Source organism: Hakea prostrata, unplaced genomic scaffold (genome assembly GCF_041222555.1).
Source record: "Hakea prostrata isolate BN-2017 unplaced genomic scaffold, UWA_Hpros_2 contig_175, whole genome shotgun sequence".
NCBI lineage: Eukaryota > Viridiplantae > Streptophyta > Magnoliopsida > Proteales > Proteaceae > Hakea > Hakea prostrata.
In genome coordinates this window covers 69,287-90,103 of record NW_028291294.1, presented here as the reverse complement: position 1 = coordinate 90,103, position 20,817 = coordinate 69,287, and the positions used below count along the sequence as shown (strand labels likewise).

The window sequence follows — 20,817 nt, the reverse complement described above, 5'->3', positions numbered from 1 at the left end:
TAAAGAAACGCCTGCAACAGCAGAAGAACATTCTCACCACAATATCAAAGAAGAACACAGTCACCGGGCCGATTCCCTGCTTTGTAGCTCCGAACATGTGTTAGCAAAAATTGGATTTTATAAATTAGACATATTGGAAGTATCATAATTGTTTCACTATGGCATTGAACATAATGATTTCTTCTATATTTGATAATTAGGTTGCTTTTTAGTTCCTACTTCTTAATACCAGACCACGAATGATGACAATATTGCATGGCAACAAGGATTCCTGATCAATGCAAGAAAACAAAAGACAATGTGTAACAACTATAATGAAGTCATTGTTGGAGGAAAGGCATGGTTGAAAGGGGTTGGTTCCATTCAAAAATACGACATTTGATAATGTTGATCCTTGAATAAATATATTGGAGAAAATAAGTGATGCTCCTACTTATCACCCAAATAGTAGATATCATGGTTTACCGCTGAATTAAACAAACTTTGTGAATGACAGACCAAAGGCGGCAAGTTTAATGCGATAATGCGATGAATAAGCTCAACCAATTGAAATAGCAAGAAAAGGGCAAAAAGGCCAACAATCACAATAACCGTTTGGATATTTGAAGATGGGGATAATACAATCCTAAACTGTAAGTTTGTAAGTCAAATAATGACACTAATGTGAGGAATGGATATTGGAACTCCAAATATAGACAACAAATACTAGTCATAATACCAATGATTCAATATTCTCAAGCAGTAGGTGCAGACAATTAGTAGACTGTACAATGAAAAAGAAACATATAAAACCACCTGGAAATAAGGAAGCAATGCCTCTTCTACGATAGCACCTTCAACGAAATGACTGGTCTTCTCTGGAGGCATTTTTGACTCATCAAAATCTCGAGCCACATTTGGAGACTGGTCTATTGATGATCCTTTAACCCCAAAGAAGATGATTAGAAAATCAAGTTGATCTTCATGAAGATGCACTAGCATAGGAAGGAATGCGATGGTTAACCTGGATCGAAAAACCAAAACATAGCCATGCTTCAGAAACTTATAATCGGTTCACATCTCTCTTGGACAACGAGGTTGGAATCTATATTGTACATCCAAAACTATTGTCATGGTTTTCACTAGGTCATATGGTACTCTATTATTGTTGTAAATGGAATCTGAAATCCAATTACACTAGCACATTAAGGCCAAAAGTTGAAGGTCATAAATCACTACTCTTAATCTAGGGCCTTCTAGGTTCAAGATTCCAATTAAAATGCTTCAGGTGTTTTAATGATGCAAAACACAAAACAACTTCAATTCGAAATAGCCATTACTTGTAAACAAGAATCCAATACCAATTCAAGCCATTATTGCACAACAGTTTATCTTTCATATGCCAACTACCCCAATGAGGAACATTTAAGTATCTAAGCAAAAGATTTGAAGTAGAGGCTTTCAAGAGAAAACCTACAAAGTTAAGAGCCGCCCAAGATTGATTTTTATATGACATAATGCATTGAAAAATGTATTTAACCATATTAGTAATTGAGATGATGCCTCCAAGGTTCCAATGATGCAAAGTATTTATTATACCGTTTTTATAAAAGGACAAATCAAAAGGACCCCCAAAAAAAATTAAACCTCACAAGCAGTTGTGAAAGGGATCATGGCCAAAATGGTATTTTGTTTTACGGTTAATGTAATTTACGTCTGTGTTTTCTTCTACGGTCAAACAATTGACTTTTTATGTTACATTTGGCAGGGCTAGGAGTAGAACCAAGGCTAGGGATAGGGACAGGGCAACCTGTCCCGACCTGGCCTAATCAAAGAATATCGAGCGAGTTTGGGCTTGCTTGGCTCGTGCAGGTTCGGGAACAAAGACAAGAATTTTAGGCCTTGAGTCAAGGCCGAGGCTGGAATGGGCTTTTAGCTAAGAGCATTTGGGGCTGGATTGGGTTTTAAAAAGCCAGACCAGCCTGTCCCTGTTGCAGCCCCATATTCATGTTTTTATCATTACTTAAAACCCGGAACCGCTGGTAAATGCCTCAAAAATTGCACTTTACAGATGAAATTTTAAATTAAATATATCCAGCATCAAAGAGGTTAAAAGCTAAGTTGAGAGCAGAGAATAAACGAAAAATCTAAATCTGAACATACCGGTACTCCTCAACAGGAGTAGAAGGATCTGGTATGATGATTCCAAATCCAACTTTGAAAGCTTTGGCAGAGGACTCTCTAGGGTGATCCTTTGAATGATAATCTCCTAAAACCTTCAACATTAAAAGGATAAGCATTATTCAAATGTCTGAATCATATAAATGAGAGTGTCAGAATAAATTAAACTTCAAGCATAAAATGTGATAGAGATATACCAACTTCCAGGGTGCTCTCTTGCTGCTATCAAGAAGATGAAAATCCTGAACTGAAAGAGAAAGTTTTGACATGCATATTTCACCATCAGGAAACATATCATACCGAAGATCCATCTTACATAATTCAAGCTCTAAACAAACAGTAGCATCTCTGCCACTTGTATTCATGGTGCTTGTGGTAAGCAGTGCACTCCTCCCTGAGTCATCCCAGTCAGTCCCATCATACATTCGCCACCTCATGCCAATATTCTTGAGAAGTAGTCTTCCCTTTGCCTTGGAGATTCCACCCGAAGTTGTAGATGGAACCTCACTTTCTAAGAACTGCAATTCTTCAGGATGGTCACCTACATGTGAAATATGGTTTTCTAAAATTATCAGTGAGGTATCCTGATACCATCCACTACTTCCATTTCCACCTTGGGCCACACTGCTTGATTTGTATCCAGCATTCTGAGGCAAGGACTGGTTGGTTGCAGATAACTCTGATGGAGGGCATGATTCGGATAAGTAATAGCCTTCTCTAAATTCTGGAAAACCCTCACCATGTAGGGATGATGCATGAGGGATTCCCACCCCTCGTCCTGACATTGATTCATTAAAAGATAAACAATGTGAAAAAGCTCCAGCATGACACATATGTAAATCATCTCCAACCAGCGCTCCATCAAGGGAAAAACAGAATTGGGATCCACAGGTATTACATGTGCTTGAACTGATCTTGTCAACATGAAATGCATCCTCACATATCTCATCCATCAGACCCACCACAGAACCACAGTTTGAGTCTAGACTTGAAGCATGGTTTCCGGGGAGGTGATGAGGCAGACACTGCCTTCGAGAGATTATTGTCTCGAGAAATCAAATCATCCCTATCAAGTGCCTGCTGAACATCATTCCACCTAGGCTGCAAATGCACAAGCTGATTCATCCACATCGGGTGCAAAAAGGTGCTGCGGTTGAGCAACCAAATGAAGAAGACCAGATGTTGTATCATGGCAAGTCTCCAAGTTAATATGAGATTCAGAACATTCTACTTCCCATAAGAGGCCATTCTTACAGTTTGTTCTCAACATTGCTTCTACAAGTGCCTCCCTAGCCACTTTAACATAACCCATCTTGCGAAGATGTTCCACACTTTGTAGGTACTTTTAGCATTCTTGGATCCAGATAATGCACAAAGAAGAAGCCCTAGATCTTGCACCCTTATTTTGTAATCACTTGTCTATAGAATTTGACGTAGTTTGATTAGAAATATTCAATGAAGCAGACAGACCAACGGACATGCCACATACGGTTGTCCGACTCTTCACCGGTCACCAAATTTTTTATGTAGGGCTCGTAACTCAAAGCAGCATCCACCAAGTTAAAGGCAAAAGTCACTTCATAAGGTGAATCATCCACAACTGATTCCTTGTTTGAGTTCTTGCTCTGTGTCATCAGAAGGTAAGCTGAAAAACTAGGTTATTGAATTCAACCAATCCAAACGACCACCTGGTGCACCTATTGTACCGCTTCGATGGTTATAGGCGTAATACATTGGAAACTGCGGGGGTCCCGAGAGTGCACAACGAGTACCAGTGAGAACCAGCGAGATAATACATTGGCACCTTCACCATCACCACGGCCAATTGTAGAGTTGCTACAAGAGATTAGCAGAAGCTCCTTAGATGGACCTCCCGTGATTGAACCCCAAAGTCCACATTCGCCATGGCCCAACCAAACAAAATTTAGCATCACTAATCCCTCCAATATTTGCAACGAGATAATAACTCAAACTTCTGTACTTTCAACTTCAAACTATAACAGGACCCTGGAAGTTCCGTCTGCAAGGAAGATTTTATATCCTCCACCTTATCTTATCCACATCATTCAGTATTTCGACAGATTCACATTCAGCAAGGATCGACAATTATTCTGCTTCTCTCCTTGGATTGTCACATGGAGCAAGACTTTTATCACTAGCCATGAATGTTAAACCATCTAAAATCGACTAAGAAGGCAATGTATATCCTTATACGAGAATTGTTAAGGTGGATTGAAACAGAAATAAGATGGAAATGCGGGGAAAAATGCGAGCTCAAAATCATCTCTTGTCGTGTATGAGAATGTGTATTCTCCACATCCTTCATAGTGGTTACTGAGATGCAAATTCAGAACCATAATCCATCACCTTATTTCGACTCTTTGAACAACGGCGGTAGCTAAGGACCGACCCTTCTTCGCCATCCAAGGACCCGATGTAAGGACCCTCCTGCGAAGACATAGTAACGCCGGGATAACGACCTCTCCCGCTAATTCTTGAGAAAAACTTATGGGCGGAGAAAGCATGCTTACGGATGAGTGAGTCATTGCCAATAGGAACTTTACAAGAATTAATGAAATAAAGAAAAATATTCCCAAACTCCAAATGGATGGAACCGAAGCCCCAGACAGAATCTGCCTTTTGTTTGCCATCTTGAATTTTTCCTTTGTCACTTTGGTGTCTGAGAAGTCAATTGCAATTAACCGATCCCGGGAAGTATAGCATCCGAAATTAAGAAAATTGCAATTATTACCTGCAACTATTATTTAATAAGGAAAAGTGGATAGATAAATTCTTGTGAGCACAACAATTACCCGCAATATGAGAGCTGCATCTCCACATTTTGCATTTACATAGTGTAAACTTTTGTCATCACATTCATGCTTTTGCTCTTCATCATGAAAGGAAAGTACAAGAGAAATCCCATTAACGAGTTGCCTTTAGGTTTGTCTCGACATGCTTCGATCTGCACATGTATATGATAATAAAATAGATAAAGAAATAAATACGCATGGGTTACCCCAGAACAATAATCAAGTGTCACATGTTAAGAACACAGGGACCTCAGGACATAAGATGACAGTGTGGATACCGATATTAGAATGTTGATCAAGAACATACCAGTGGGAATTTGCAATGATCCAGAAGCAAGGCTGGATGCAGCGATTATTGCGCTCAAAACGAGAACATGTCAAGTTCCATATACCCTTTGTTGGCCAATGCTTGGCGAGAATTCCTCATTCCATCAAAGCATTCAAAAAATTGATCTATCTTGCAAATAACGAAAGGCATAATAACCTCAGTTAATAACTGGTAAGCTTGAGGTTATGCTAAACTACCCTTGACTAATACATAAACTACCCTTGACTAGGACTCAGACACTACAACTACTTGATGTATCTTCATGGTAAAATCTAACTTTCTCTTTGGGGTTTGCAAACTAGTCTCGGTTAGGCGAGATGGACATTTGCAATTTTCTTTCAAATAATTAAGAGTAACTAAACATATTCAGCTCTAAGGCATATCTACTTAATCACATCATACAAATGGACACTGTTATTTAAATTAAACTTTATAAGCAGAAGGCTGCTAATAAGTTCCTTGCAAATAACATTACCTTATCCTTTTATGATTTGAGGAACTCAATCATTCAGCAAGCTATTTAAAGATTCAAAGCAAGCTATATAAAGAATCAGAAGAACCATCTGAGTGATCCGATAAATCCGGAAGCTGCAAGTCTTTTGCAATTTGATCTACGCGCCGACGGATATACCGTACATCACCCCTGAGGATAGCAAATTCTCTCTCAAATCTTGACAATCTAGCTCCATCCGGCTGATCAACACCCTCACCAACCGGTGCTCCTACATTTGCACCCTCTGCTCCTACATCTCCCAATAGTATTCCAAACCGAAAATTACTGGCAGATATTTTTGCATCTTTCTTCTTCATCTTCTTCTTCTTCTTCTTCTTCCCCACTTCAGAATCCACCGCCGACGATGAATATGATAATGCTCAAAAATGTGTGTCGTGCGGTTGCCATAGGGGAGAGCCCGATTAGGTGCCAATCTAGCGTCTTTGCATCATTTTCATAATGATGTACGGTAGGTTCAACTTGTTACCTGTATGCACACAATAGGTGACATAAGCTTCAAATGAATTTAAGGTGTCATGGTGACCACTGCGAGGTACAACATTGTGTTGCACAATGTATGCAATGGCGTGCGGAAGTGGTTTCAGCTGCCTCAACTTCACATGCCTCGTGTCACCCGTATAATTCAGCATTATATCCCTATATGTCACATCCACATTAATCAAGTCATCGAACTTCTTCTTAGGCTCCCGAAATACTTTTGCACCTTCATTTGAGATTTGTAGAATCTCGGCTAACTTACAAATATCAAACTTTATTTGCACCCCTTTAACTTTGCTTATGGCTCCAATCTCTTCCCCAACTCCTTGGACAATCAAATTCTTATAAAACTCTTTCACCAAGTCCTCATAACACTTGGTATTTACCTGAAGTATTTTTTCCCAACCGATCTCTCTAAATCTGGCTGCTAAACCTACAGCCTCGAAAGAAGGAATGTCCACTTCCCTTCCTTCAGCTATAGCTTGCTTATTTAATCTTCTGGGATTGCATTGGGGATCATCATCATTGAACCAGCCCCTTTCTTCATCACCTTCTACCACTGATTTCCCCTTATCCTTTGCCATAGCCTTCCGCTTTGATGGCACATGCTTTCCGATTCTTTGCCATCTTACGGCCCATATACTACTCCAACTCTAATTGCTGCACATATCAAAAAACATATTGGATAATCAACATTTAACACAAATTAAAGTAAACTATAACAAATTTAACATGCAGCCCTAAACTGTAAAATAATAAACAAAAGGGTCCAACCAAATTTAACACAAATTTAACATGCAGCCCTAAACCGTAAAATAAAAAACTAAATGATAGATGCTGTGGCTAATCACATTCAACATGCAAATCCAAACTAATTGGCAGCATAAAACTTCATCAATAATACCAACTCAAACTAATTGGCAGCATAAAACTTCATCAAGCTGCAATAGATGCTGTCTCTAAGGAAAAGACTGTTATGCTAGTCATGCACAAGTGTTATTGACATACTTTTAGAAAGGAAATGTGCCACTAACCACACCTATCAAACAACTGACCCAGGGGTAAACTTGTTGAAGACAAGACTTACAATAAATAGATAAACAAATTGCACCAATTAAACCCACTTGAAGAAGGAGACAAATGACAACCCAGATACACCCAGTGACCCTTCATTATACAAGGTCACCGTTCAAAATAGCAGCTCGAAAAATTTAAACTAACCATTCTCTCTACAGGATTTACCAATTGAAATGAGAACCATTAAGACACTCTAAAAGTTTACCCAAATGCATCAATTTTATGCAGTACACAGAAAGGTGCTAGTGTAATTGGATTTCAGATTCCATTTACAACAATAATAGAGTACCATATGACCTAGTGAAAACCATGACAACAGTTTTGGATGTACAATATAGATTCCAACCTCGTTGTCCAGTAGACAGTGAACTGATTATAAGTTTCTGAAGCATGGCTATGTTTTGGTTTTTCGATCCAGGTTAACCATTGCATTCCTTCCTATGCTAGTGCATCTTCATGAAGATCAACTTGATTTTCTAATCAACTTCTTTGGGGGTAAAGGATCATCAACTTCTTTGGGGGTAAAGGATCATCAACGGGACCGGTCTCCAAATGTGGCTCGGGATTTTGATGAGTCAAAAATGCCTCCAGAGAAGAGGCATTGCTTCCTTATTTCCAGGTGGTTTTATATGTTTCTTTTTCATTGTACAGTCTACTAATTGTCTGCACCTACTACTAATCATTGGTATTATGACTAGTATTTGTTGTCTATATTTGGAGTTCCAATATCCATTCCACACATTAGTGTCATTATTTGACTTACAAACTTACAGTTACCTTGCATTGATCTATACTTACATTTGAATGCTAAAAGAACAACAACATTAAACCCCTCCACAACCCCACAAAAAGGTAAAACAACAAATACTAAAGAAAACCGAGCCAAATCAAGTTATTCCTCGAGCATTTTTCATCTTTAATCAACGACCAAATCGAGGTTTCGACCACATCATCGGGAATTTCCATGGTAAGGGTTTTATGAGTTGGTTATTACCTTTTTGAAAGAAGAATCGCAGAGAGACGAGACGAGAGGAGACGAGACAATACCGAGAATCTGAAATCGATTTCTCTAAATCGCGAGATGGATCTTCTGTTTGCTTCTTCTTCTTCTCCTTCCGCTTCTTCTTCTTCTCCTTCTGCTTCTTCTACTTCTCCGATGCTTCTTCTACTTCTCCGATGCTTCTTCTTCTTCTCCTTCTCTTCTTCTTCTTCTTCTTCTTCTTCTTCTTCCTCTTCGATCTCAACTCACGCTGCTTCGCGCTTCTTCGATTCCTCTCGCGATGAACACCGGCTTCTTCTTCTTCGCGCCTCCTCTCCGCTTTCTTCTTCCTCGCGATGAACACCGCTGCTTCTTCTTCCTCTCTCTTCTTCCTCCTCTTCTTCTTCTTCTTCTTCTCTGCGATTTCGCTGTAACTTCAGATCAGCCAACAACGAAAGCAAGAAATGAAAATGAAATGGGCGGGTTGGTTTTTAGCTTCTTACGATTTTGAAGCTGGTTGTATATACGGTTCTTGTACAACCGTATATACGTATAGGCTGGTAGTATGGAATACACGTTTAATTACATTTACTATACCCGGTCGAACCGCTCGGATGGACCGGTTGGTTTGCATCGAGACCGAACCGAACTCATAAAACCCTGTTCACACGGTAAACGTAAAGGGGTAAAGGGATTTTTTGATTATTTAATTAGAAGGATCATCCGAGCCGTCCGATTAGATCGGACGGCTCGCTCCACCGTAGTGCGCATTAATAAAAAAAAAAAACCAAAACAAAAAAACACAAAACAAAACCAAAACACACAAACACACACACAACCAAAAAAACACAACAAAAAAACAAAAAACAAAAAACCACCACAACAACACAACAACAAAAAAACAAAACCAAAATTAAAACAAAATAAAAATAATAAAAAAAAAAAAAAAAAAAAAAAAAAAAAAGGAGAGGAAAAAAAAAAAAAAAAAAAATAAAAAAAACAAATTTCAAACCAACTTACAAAAAAAAAAAAAAAAAAAAAATAATAAACATACCCCACCACACACCACAAAAACAAAAATTTTTTTTTTTTTCTTTTCTATAATAAGTTAATTTATTTATCACCCCTCTCTTTTTTTTTTTTTTTTTTTTTTTAACCCCCCCCCCCTCTCTAGAGATATAAATATCATCCCGCATTTCCAATCTTGGAAAACCAAGATGTGGAAAAGGCTAGTCAATCCTGTTCGGCACAGAAATTGCCTTTCTAGACAAGGAGTCAGCAAAACTGTTAGTCTCTCTTGGTGGAGAAAAAGAAAAAGTACAATCCAAGAATTTCGATGCTAGGAATTTGATGTCCTCAACAAAAGTCCTAATGCTAAAGGGGGCATCTATATTTCCCTTCAAGGCATTCACTAAGGGCAGACAATCCACCTCAACATTGATCCAATAAAAGTCTTCACTCATACACTACAACTGTAACATCCAGCCCAAACATAGCCCGGACACCCTATTTATTTTGGGATAAAGAAAGACTGGTTCAATGTTAGACCTTAAAAGTTGGACTTTAATTTCAATATTTTTATCTTTGAAAACCTTAGGAAGCCATGTCAGACCTTTCCCTTAGGGTAGATCTGTAATGTCTGGCCTTATCCTAACCTTGACCCGGCCCGGGACCTGTTATGTTTGTGGGTCCGAAGACCCAAAGTGGGGAAAAAGATACTTGTGGACCCCTTTTGGTTGTTGATTTGGTGTCGGAACCCAAGCCCTTGGACATTGACAATGATGCCCCTCACTTGAGAGCATTGTCAGTGTTAGTTTTGAATCTGCGCACCGAAGAGGGGTGAATTAGTTGAAATACCAAATGAAATCCTGTGCTCAATCCAAATATATTTCCTGAAACTTGACTTCTTTATGGACTTGGAGGAGAAAACTCCACTCCATTTGACCCCATATAGCCCTCCAAATCCCTGTCCGAAGTTGCTGAACTATGTTTGGCAAATCCTGCTTGCGCATCGAAGAAGGTGAGCTTATTTGGTGGACCTAATGACCTCACATGCTTGATCCAAGGGTATTTCTGGAAACTATACTTCTTGATTGACTTGTAGGAGAAAACCTCACTCAATTTGACCTTGTATAGCCCTCCGAATCCCTGTTTGAAGTTGCTGAACTATTTCTGGATTTTCTGCTTGAAACTCATTACTGCTTTTGGTCGATCCTTTTGGTCGATACCATCGACCAAGGACCATCGACCAAAGTTGCCCAGAATCGAGAAAAAGATGCTTTTTGGATATTCCTTCATTTATTTAAGTGAAACCTTGAACCTAGAACGATATTTCACTCATTTCAACACTTGAGAACGTGGGAAGGCTCCTCTTAGGCTCCTCCTTGGCTTGGGTGATGATCTTCTACAAAAAAATCATTGTCTCTCTTCTCTAATCTCTTCTCCAAGGTATGTAATCTCTCACTCTCTCTCTAATCTACTTCTACCTCATCTTGTTCTTGCTACTGAGTTCGTGAAGAAGGTGCTGCAACCTTGCAACCACCTCTTCTACAAGCTCTTTTGCTTTGATTAAACCTCTCTTCACCCTTTCCATGCTATGATTCTCATACATGATGTTCTTGCTTTCTTATTTTGATTTTTCTCTTCTTTATAACATGAATTCATCTCTTAATCTGATTTTCTCTTTCAATTAGGTCTGATTATATATTAGTATGTATCTCTAATCTACTGCCCATCATTCCCTTAATTGAATTCCTAAGTTCTTTTGCAATTGCAATCGATTTCATTGATGAACATGATTCTTGCAAGTTTGAACCTAAGGCTTCAAATTGGGGGTTTTCAATTTGACCATAGGATCATGTTGATTCTTGCTACATAGTCTCTTGCTACTGTTCCTAACCTATTCCCCAACTAATTCTCTAGCTCCCCTTTCAATTTCATCAATTTCTCATGAATGCTAGGATTCTTGTCTTTAGAACATAGGACCTCAATTTGGGGGTTTTCATTTGGACCATTGGATTGTGATAATACTTGCTAGGTAGTGTTCTTACATTGTTATTAATCATCCCTCCAAGTTTCAGATCGATCCGAACCCCGGAAGACCCATTTCGGACCAAAATCCCCAAAATCCACTATTCTGTCCCGAAGACAATTTTGGTCAATCCTTTTGGTTGATACCATCGACCAAGACCATCGACCAAACTTGTTGTTGACAGCAACCTTGCTCCGTTTTGATCCGTTTGACATCTGATCTTCCCGACTTCTTCTCTAACTTGTTATTGATGTTTGTTTAGGGTCTTAACAATTCTTTTGGACTATTTCTTGGTATTCTCAATTCATCATCAACTCAACCTAAGGTAAGGATGGTTATCTCCATAAACATATAGATCATCAACTTATGATTTATGTTCTTATTTATGAATAGAATCTCTTGATTTCTTTTAATCGTTATAAGACTGTGATATACGTGTTAGAACAGTAGTATTGAAATCTTTATACTCTTGTCATGTTACATTACTATTCTTGTTTACTTATGTCTATGATGATTCATTTCAATATCATGATTTAACTTGTATTATGAAGATGTATTGGATGCATGAGAAGTGATGAACTTGAATATGTGATTGCCTACGTATAACTTGGGATTGGGGAGTGTCCTATTGACGCTTCTGTCCTTGGGCACCGGAGGGAATAGTATGGGATGTTCTCCAAAGGTGCCTATCGACTCTTTCCTGGGTTATTGGATGACATACATAGGATTGTCTAGGATGTCCCTGTCGTATCAGACCCGAATCGGAAGGGCATTGAGACCGAACAACCCGTGGTAGCAGTGGGGATTTGTGGGCACTTAAGACCGGTACCCAACCTGTGAGAGGTCATAAATCTCATTGTGGGAACCATTTATTGGTAGGGTTGCAAATGGATAGACTTGGGCTCACGGGCGCTCAAGACCGGTAACCAACCCGTGAGAGGACGTGAGAGCTTCCCGTTTACTATTTGTGGATGACCAATAGGGTTGATGAGTCCGTAATCCGGGATTACGCTACCTCTAGTGAGAAGGATACCGGAAAGGATCGCCGGGGGCGAGGAATGGACGTATCTGGATCTGAGTTGATATGACTGAGTAGATGACTTGCATTGGGCTAGGCTTTACTGTGACATGCGCCAATACTTATACCAAATGGTGATGTGAGAGAGTGGTGACTAAATCCCCAACCATGGTTTTTTTGAGGACTTTACCGATATTCCCCGGGCATTCCCAAGATATGGAACGGGAGAGTGACAGACGACCCAGAGAAGTATGGTGCTATGACTTAAAGCATGTCTACCTTAGAGACCAGCATTCATAGAGTTAGAACCATACTTGCATCATGTGTTCCATATCATATTGCATCATGTTATGGCTTGTATCATATGGTTTATATTTTATGGGATGACTACCTTGCTGAGTTCTTTTGAACTCACTCCTTTTTGCAACATATTTTGTTAGACTTTTCTACAGGTACTACCACTGTTGACTGTAGCAGTCAACCCTCTGGAGGCCGAGTTGAAGACTTGTATCATACTGGTGGCGATGAACCAGTTGATAAAGACGAGTAGACTGAGATCGGGACTTTTTGTAGTAGTTCAGTTCTATATTGTGTGTTAGGGATGGGATGTTGCCTCATTCCCTTTTTAACCTTTTATTTGAATTGTCGGGACTATAGCTTAGTTGTTTCACTTGTTATTTGGTGAATCGGTTGTAACCTTTACTTTTAGTCGTTTCATCTTCCGCTAATATTATAGGACGGGTTTCCTCCCTCCATTTTACACTTGATTGTTTATACTAATGAAATCCTTTCCGCACTCTGATGTTATTTGTGAATCCTTCTGAGGTACTTTCTCGACTTTTATTATTGAATTATTTGGAAATAAGGAATTGTTCTTGCTTTTGATTATATTATTGTGCTAAGTGATTATGATCGTTCCTAAACTTGATCGATGGGACAGTAATTCACTCCCCGGGTAATCCAGATAGGGTATCCCCTTGGTGGATTTAGGGCGGGATGTGACAACAACAACCCTTCTCTTAAGGCCATAGCTTCCCCTTGAATTACATCTAAGAACACCACATGTATAGAAATTGCTATAAGAGGACTGCCTTTCACATCTCTTACCACCAAACCCAGACCACCTTTATCATCCACCCATGCAGCATCGATATTAAGTTTTAGGAATTGAGATGTAGTTGGTTTCCAATCAGTCCCACCCAATTTCATTCTCTCAGCTCCACGTTCAGGTAGCGTAGCAAGAGCTTTAAATTGAAATAGCTCCTAAAATTGAATATTATCTGTTGGGGTAATCGTATTACAAATTCTATACAACACAAAAATGAAATTGCAATACAATTGGAAGATGAAGACCCTTAGCCAATTCGGAGAGCTTGATGTTGCAATCGAACGAACCACTGATCAATGAGGTTAAGTCATACCTTGAGTGTTGTCTTTAAGGTAATTGATGCACCCTACTATCAAGGGTTCTTCGCACCACCACCTCCAAGATAACGCAACCTCCAACTAGAAGATGAGGTAGTTCTTCTAGTTCCTCCAAGGAGCCAAAAGCTACAACACAACACTTAGACCAACTCAAAGAAAGAATTAACTTTGTAACACAAATAATGCAAGTGTGAGGAGTGTCTCTATTACACACTACATGCAAGGAATGGTTGGGTTTATATAGGTCCAAATCACACCATTCACCCCTTTAAATTCTCAAGGCAATGAATTGGGTCATTGAATCACAATGACTCACCTCCTCACAAGGGGGAGAATCTATTATCCACTAATGGAAAATCAATGGCTTGTCCCTCCTCCACTAATGTGAATAAACCACCTTGACCTAACCTCCCCACTACTTGGAGAATTAACTTTCATATTCATCTCTTTTGAATGAATTGGATTTAATCCATTCAATAACCTTAACCCCACTCATGGTAATGGCCATGAATGATTATGAAGTTGAAATGAGAATTGAAGGTCAAGAATAGAATTTAAGTAAATTCCACCCTTCAAGTAAGCCCACCTCATCACCATGATCAAGACCTTTAAGACCCATGACGAATGTCATGAAGAGCCTCATAACCAAGGTTATGAAGGGCCGCCTTTACTCATGGTGCCAAAATTCGGGATAAGATCTGTCACTGTTGGAATTACATTAGTGGGGGTTGAATTATGGGTAGCATATAATGCATTTTTCATATCATCTCGGCCAACGAATATGTCATCTCCTTGTTTGTTGACGTTTCCTTCAATGATATTGTTTGAAGGATCTCCTCCATTGTTGTTAACTCCATCAACAACCTCAATGTTGTTGTTCTCGTCTTTGTTGGATCCTTCATCTCCAAGACTTTCCATTGGATCTTTCAGAATCAATTACCTTAAATTTGTTGGGGTAATTGATAACTCTATGAAATAGAGTTAAGATTGATAACTTTATACTTGAGATGGCTTGATTTAGGAGTAGTTTTATCTTTGTTTTAGTGTTAGTAGTAATTAGATTTTGTTTTATTGAGTCTTAACATGTTGCATCTTATGAAGGTCATTATTGTCACTCTTACATGATTTTTTTCTTCAGATTAATGGATGAATTTGATTAATCCTCTTCCCCTTGAAAATTTAGGTAAAGATCCATAATAGAAGGAGAACCTGTCCTCTAACTTTGTTGTAGAGTTGGTTGCTGCAGCATTGCTATAGCAACGGAGCAAAATATTCTCAGATCCAATTCAAATGGAAATGACCAGAAATGGCTAACTTAAGTGGACAATATTCTTGTAAATACATGATGGTTCTTAGCCCTTGATCTGAGGAGGAATGTTCTAATCCTAGGGCCAGTGGTTCTACCCTAATGATGAGTGCATATTATGGAAGAAAGAAGGAGGAAGCAAGGAGAGAGGGGAGATGGTAAGACACGGCTGAGGAAGATTGCAACATACGGCTGAGGAAGAAAAGGGAGACACGACTGAAGCAAGGAGAGGAAGAACCAGAGCTAGACTGATTGCGGAAGCTGGGGAAGGTTGTTGGAGAAGTTGATTTGCTGGAGAAGAAGGCTGGAGCTCATGTGGAAGCATTGAAGCTTTAGTTTCTTTTTATTCTTATAAACTTATCTTCTTATTTTCTAGCTTAATGTTAACTATAACTACTGCTATGTTTTTAATGTCTGTTATGGGCTAAACTTGTGTTGTGTTGGGATGATAGTAGTAGCTAACCTGAATTTTGAGATGTACTTATCATGTGTTCTTCAGTTTTACTGCAATACAACTTGTTGTCAATGAATTCAACATGATATATATTGATTGATTTCGGTTCTTGAATGATCTTTCATGAACGAATGTTATGATTGAGTTAGCTGGAAAGTTAATGCAGTCTAGATGTTTGTTGAATTGTATGAGTTAGCATAATCTTTAATTAGTTTGTGTTAATTAGTAGGTTGGGTAGGAATACCCAATTACCTCACATTACCATTGATTGGATTGGGTTTAAATTGCATTCATATTTCAATTCTTCATAGGAATATGCAGATGTTGATTTAGGATGCTAGCTTATGTGTATTGGAAAATACCATATTGCCATTCATTCCAAGTTCTTGATATATTTTGGGGTTGTAGTATTACTTTAGTATTTTCATTATACAATTCAAGGGAGGGGAAACTTGATTCCCAACACTCTTTTCACTCACTAAGTTCCCTCTATTGCTTACTCTCCATTTTAGTTCCTTAGTTTTATTACCTGTCATTTAATTATTTAGTTAGTTAATCACAAATCAACCTTGTTAATCTTGTTTAAATCAATTTTACTTTTACATTGAAAGTTAAGGATAGAATTCTCCGTGGGATCGATACTCTACTTATCATTTATTACTTGATTGCGACACGTGCACTTGCGTAACATCTTGGTACACAAGCAACAGTAATCGTATTACAAATTCTACAAAACACAAAAATGAAATTGCAATACAGTTGAGAGATGAAGATCCTTAGCCAATCCGGAGAGCTTGTGATATGGAGAAAATATAACCGAACCTGGTTCAAACTTGGTTCGATCCTTGACTTCGGTCAAGACAAAAGGAATCGACTCGCTTCCGAGCGAGCCGGGTCCGGGAGATAGCTTGCTGAGGAAGAAAACTAACTTAGTCAGAAGCACGCCCTAATCTGCTACGATCGGAATAGACTATTCGACAAAGAGAAGGGTAGCAACATTTGGCGGCTGTCACTTATTGCTATTATATGGATAACTACCATATAACGATCGTATTATCAAAGGAGTCATCTACTAGTCCAACCTAGTAGGGATCTATCACTCAACGGATCTATCTGTTACGATCCAACGACTATCCGAAGAAGGCTCAAATACATCCAATGAAGGAGATTCGAAGGTACAGTCTATATAAGACATCACCTACTCACAAGGTAGAAGGACACATACAATCTGAATCGTATTCTCGTTATTCATTCCTTAACTCTGTGCTCCAGCAGAGCCGTTTGTGATTAAGTTCATCAACTAACTTAGCCTTCGGAGGTGGACTCCCGATCCCAGTGGTCGGGCCACATCTGACGTTCGTTTTTGCAGGTCATTCTCAGAAGATCTAAGGGCTGAGCAGATTTTGGACGCATCATTTGGCGCCGTCTGTGGGAAATGCTTCAGAAAAGCCATGGTGACTAGATCATCTGCAGCAGTGGCTGCTGCGGCCCAGCGAGATGCTGGCGTCCAAATTCTTGGAGTAAATAATCCAGATATCCCAGAGGGAAGTCGACCCCTTGAAGTGCGGGAAGATGGTGGTCAAGGAGGTAATAATTGTAACAACCCCCGTTTTTCTAACCCGGAATCCGTATTGCAAGTTCGAGAACCCGAAGGTCTAGTCGGATTATTTTTGTGAAGTGTCCAGATAGAAGTCCATGATCCATATCCAGAACCCATGGATCTGGATTCTCTTGTTGAAGAATCTACCTTACTAGGAAGTTGGATCTCTGGTAGAAGGCAAGTGGTGTTTGGAGATGTCCGGAATGAAGGTAAGACCTCTCCCATGTGTTGTTTAGGGCTAGGTTGTGTTTTGGTTTCAACCCCTTGAGCAAAGCACCCTTGTATAGCAATATACTTGGGGGCGGTTGCTAGTGGCAGTTGATTAAACCAAGCGACCGCCCGGTTCTGCTTGCGGGAAAATGCCCTATTTTGCCCCTTATTCATTATAACTAGCAACCCTCGCCCTATTAACGCATTATTATGTTCAGGATTTCTATTTTGGGCGATTAGGCGGTAGTGGAAACGTGCTGAAAGGTGGGCGAAGTGTTGTTAATGATCTAGAATCTCTTCCCTTCTATTCATGGTGATTCTGGTTAAGGTAATGAATCTCCATCTGCTATTCTCTTCTTTTTAACCTCTAATTGATATGAACCCATCCCCATTTTGTTAGTGGTTACCCAATTGATTAGTTGTATCTCCCTTTTCAATGTTCTTGATGGGATCCTGTCCAGAAACGAATCCTTGCATTTGTTAATGGATGGATCTAATCAAGGGGAATGATTTGGGTGGTTGATCTGTGTTAATTTTAGTGTTTCTTTTCACCCCTTTGTTATAGACCTATTAAGATTGAAATTCGGACTAAGATCATCCCAAAACGGATTGAAATCGGATGATCAAAAGTCTGATTTTTGGAGTTGGAAACTGTCTGAAACAGGGGCGGTCGCTTGTGGAGGTCACTTAACCTAAGCGACCGGCACAAGCAACCTGCTGGTTTCCAGTGACTGTGTAGGGTTGATTTTTGAATTGTTTTGACTCTTGACTCTTATACATTCTTGTAACCCTATGCCTAGGTGTTCTCTGTTTCAAATAAAAGTCTTATAATAGTTTTTGGATTGCAAGTTAGAGGAATTCTACTAAATTACAGGTAAGGACATGCATTCTTATTTATATGCAATTACATATACATGATGATTCAGCTGTTCTATTTACTATTCTTTGATCATGTATCTTACTGTAATTGTATAAAGCATGTGAATCTTATTGTATAATTGCTGTTTGTGGTGTTCCTTGATGTACTTCATCTTTTATGATATTACACAACTGTTCATGGTATGATAAAGAGTGATGTAGTGTAGTTGTGATGGAAGGGGTATTCCATTGGGATATCTTGGGTGGAGATATCAGAGAGCTGTGGTATGGGACACATGCTCACTGATGCCTCTAGCACTATCATGATTACTGGATGACATACTTAGGAGAGTCTAGAATTGCATGGCTAGGTACCCCACATGCTATTACCCTTTCGGCAGGGGAATTGAAGCCGGGTGACCCGTGACAATGGTAACGTGATTCTGTTTCATCCTACAGCGGTAACCAGTCCGTGCGGAGATTCAGTGGTCCACTATTGGTCATGCAATGGTAGGGTTGCATATGTTAGGGTTGGGCTCATGGACGTCCAAGGAACCGACCGGGTGTCGTGAGGAGTCATGAGAGCATCCGCCCCAACAATATGTGGATGACCATAGGATTAAGGAGTGGAGTCCAACAGCGGTAGCCAGTTCGTGAGGATTCTCACTCCTAGGTTATGAAGGATACTGAACCGAGTTGGTTGGTGCCATAGGGGAAGTATCTGGACTTCATATAGTATGTTACCATTATGACTTGCATTGGATTAGAAACCCTGACATGTGCCAGTACTCATTGCCAATGGTCGTGGTGAGAGAGTGTTGACTTATCCCCAGCCATGGTTTGAGAGCCAGTGTGGACTTACCCCTTTGCCTAGGATCCCTACAGAGGTAACTAGTCCTTGCTGGATCAGAGTGACTAGACCTACCCAGAGGAGGGCTAGTGTATATCTTAAAGCATGTCAGCTGTTAGAGACTTTCATAGTTAGATCTTAGTAGCATTCATTTTTCTGCATACCATCCATATCATTTCATATGTGCAATCGTGGATGGTATTGACATATATATGAGAATTGCTTGTTCCTTACTGAGTTTGTCAGAACTCATTCCTTTCATTGTATATATTATATGAGTTGTACAGATGGTGGCACAACATCAGAAGTTGGAGATGATTCGTATGAAAGAGCCTTCTCTTATGAAGCTGATGTGACATAGATAGTGGCACATGAACTTGTAGAGCATGAAGCCTCTTGCGGATGCTTGGAGTGCGCTATTAGCACCCATTGATGGATGAAAGGAGGCAGATTGCCAGGATATTTGAGGAGTGTATAGATGAAGACTGGAGGACCCCACTTTCCTTATTATTCATGAGAAATATTATTTAGATCAAGAAAAAGAAACTAAAAAAGAAAATTATTTAGTTTAGTTATTTTGCTTCCTCTAAACTCGATATTACATTTGATTCTAGATTCTTTCTTTTGACTATTTCTTGGATATTTATTGGAGTATTTGGACTCCTGTAACCTTTTTTTTTTTAATTTTTTATTATTGCACTATTCTTGCTCTTGATTACATGTATTTGTATTTATTATTATTGATAGACTAAAACCGTGGATCCTGTGATGGATCGCACCCACGGGTTGTCATGTGGGTAACTGAGGCCGGTGGGCGGGGTGTGACAATAATCCTCCAGATCCACTCCAGTATCAACTGGATCAACTAAAACTCCAGTTGTTGGAGGTGAGTCAGACGCTTCGTGTGCTGACCAGACAAGTGGTGGCACCACAAGCACCTGATCACCATAATGCGGGAAGGTGCGCATTGCAGCGGGAGCAACGACTGATTGATGAACAGAATGTCGGTCAAAATTTCTGGGAAGGCGACCAGTGGCGAGAAAGAGAACCTAGGAGAACAGGAGAACTTCCTAGGCGGGACGATCAGTTCGAAGGACCGCAAGGAAGTACAACTAATCCAAATACAAGGTTGGGCGTAGGAGTACGAACTCACTCACCAACCATTAGACGTGCTGCTCGAGAGAATGATCATGTCGTCGGAGATCGATCCGCACACATTGGTCAAGAATTGGCCAATATCAATAAGAAACTCGGACAATTAGCGAGAGGGAGAATAACTGATGATATTTATTTGGTTATTCGAAAAACTCCATTTGCTGGGCCCATAGCCGGATATCAGTTTCCTCACAATTTCCGTTTGCCGACTTTTTCCACGTTCGATGGTTCGGGAGATCCCACCGCTCATATCAGTTATTATCAACAGACTATGGCTGTTGCGGGTAATTTCGATGAAATCCTGTGCAGGGTTTTCGGTTCATCCTTGACCGGAGCAGCACAGAAATGGTTCTCGAATCTCCTGTCGGGGAAGATCGTGGATTTTGAAGAATTGGCACGCAAATTCATAGGGCAATTCCAAAGTGGAATCCAGATCAAAAAGACTGAGGAGACCTTGTTCATTATCAGACAAGGGAAAAGTGAATCGATTCAGGAATACCTGAAAAGATTCAACAGGGTCACAATGGAGATAGAGAATCTTGATGAGCAAGTGGCTAAAACT

General features: G+C 39.7%; 1 pseudogene; it reads right to left on the bottom strand.

The window, feature by feature from the left end:
* Positions 1–229: 229 nt before the first annotated feature.
* Positions 230–6,876, bottom strand: LOC148998709 (autophagy-related protein 2-like; annotated as a pseudogene).
* Between the last annotated feature and the right edge of the window lie 13,941 nt (positions 6,877–20,817).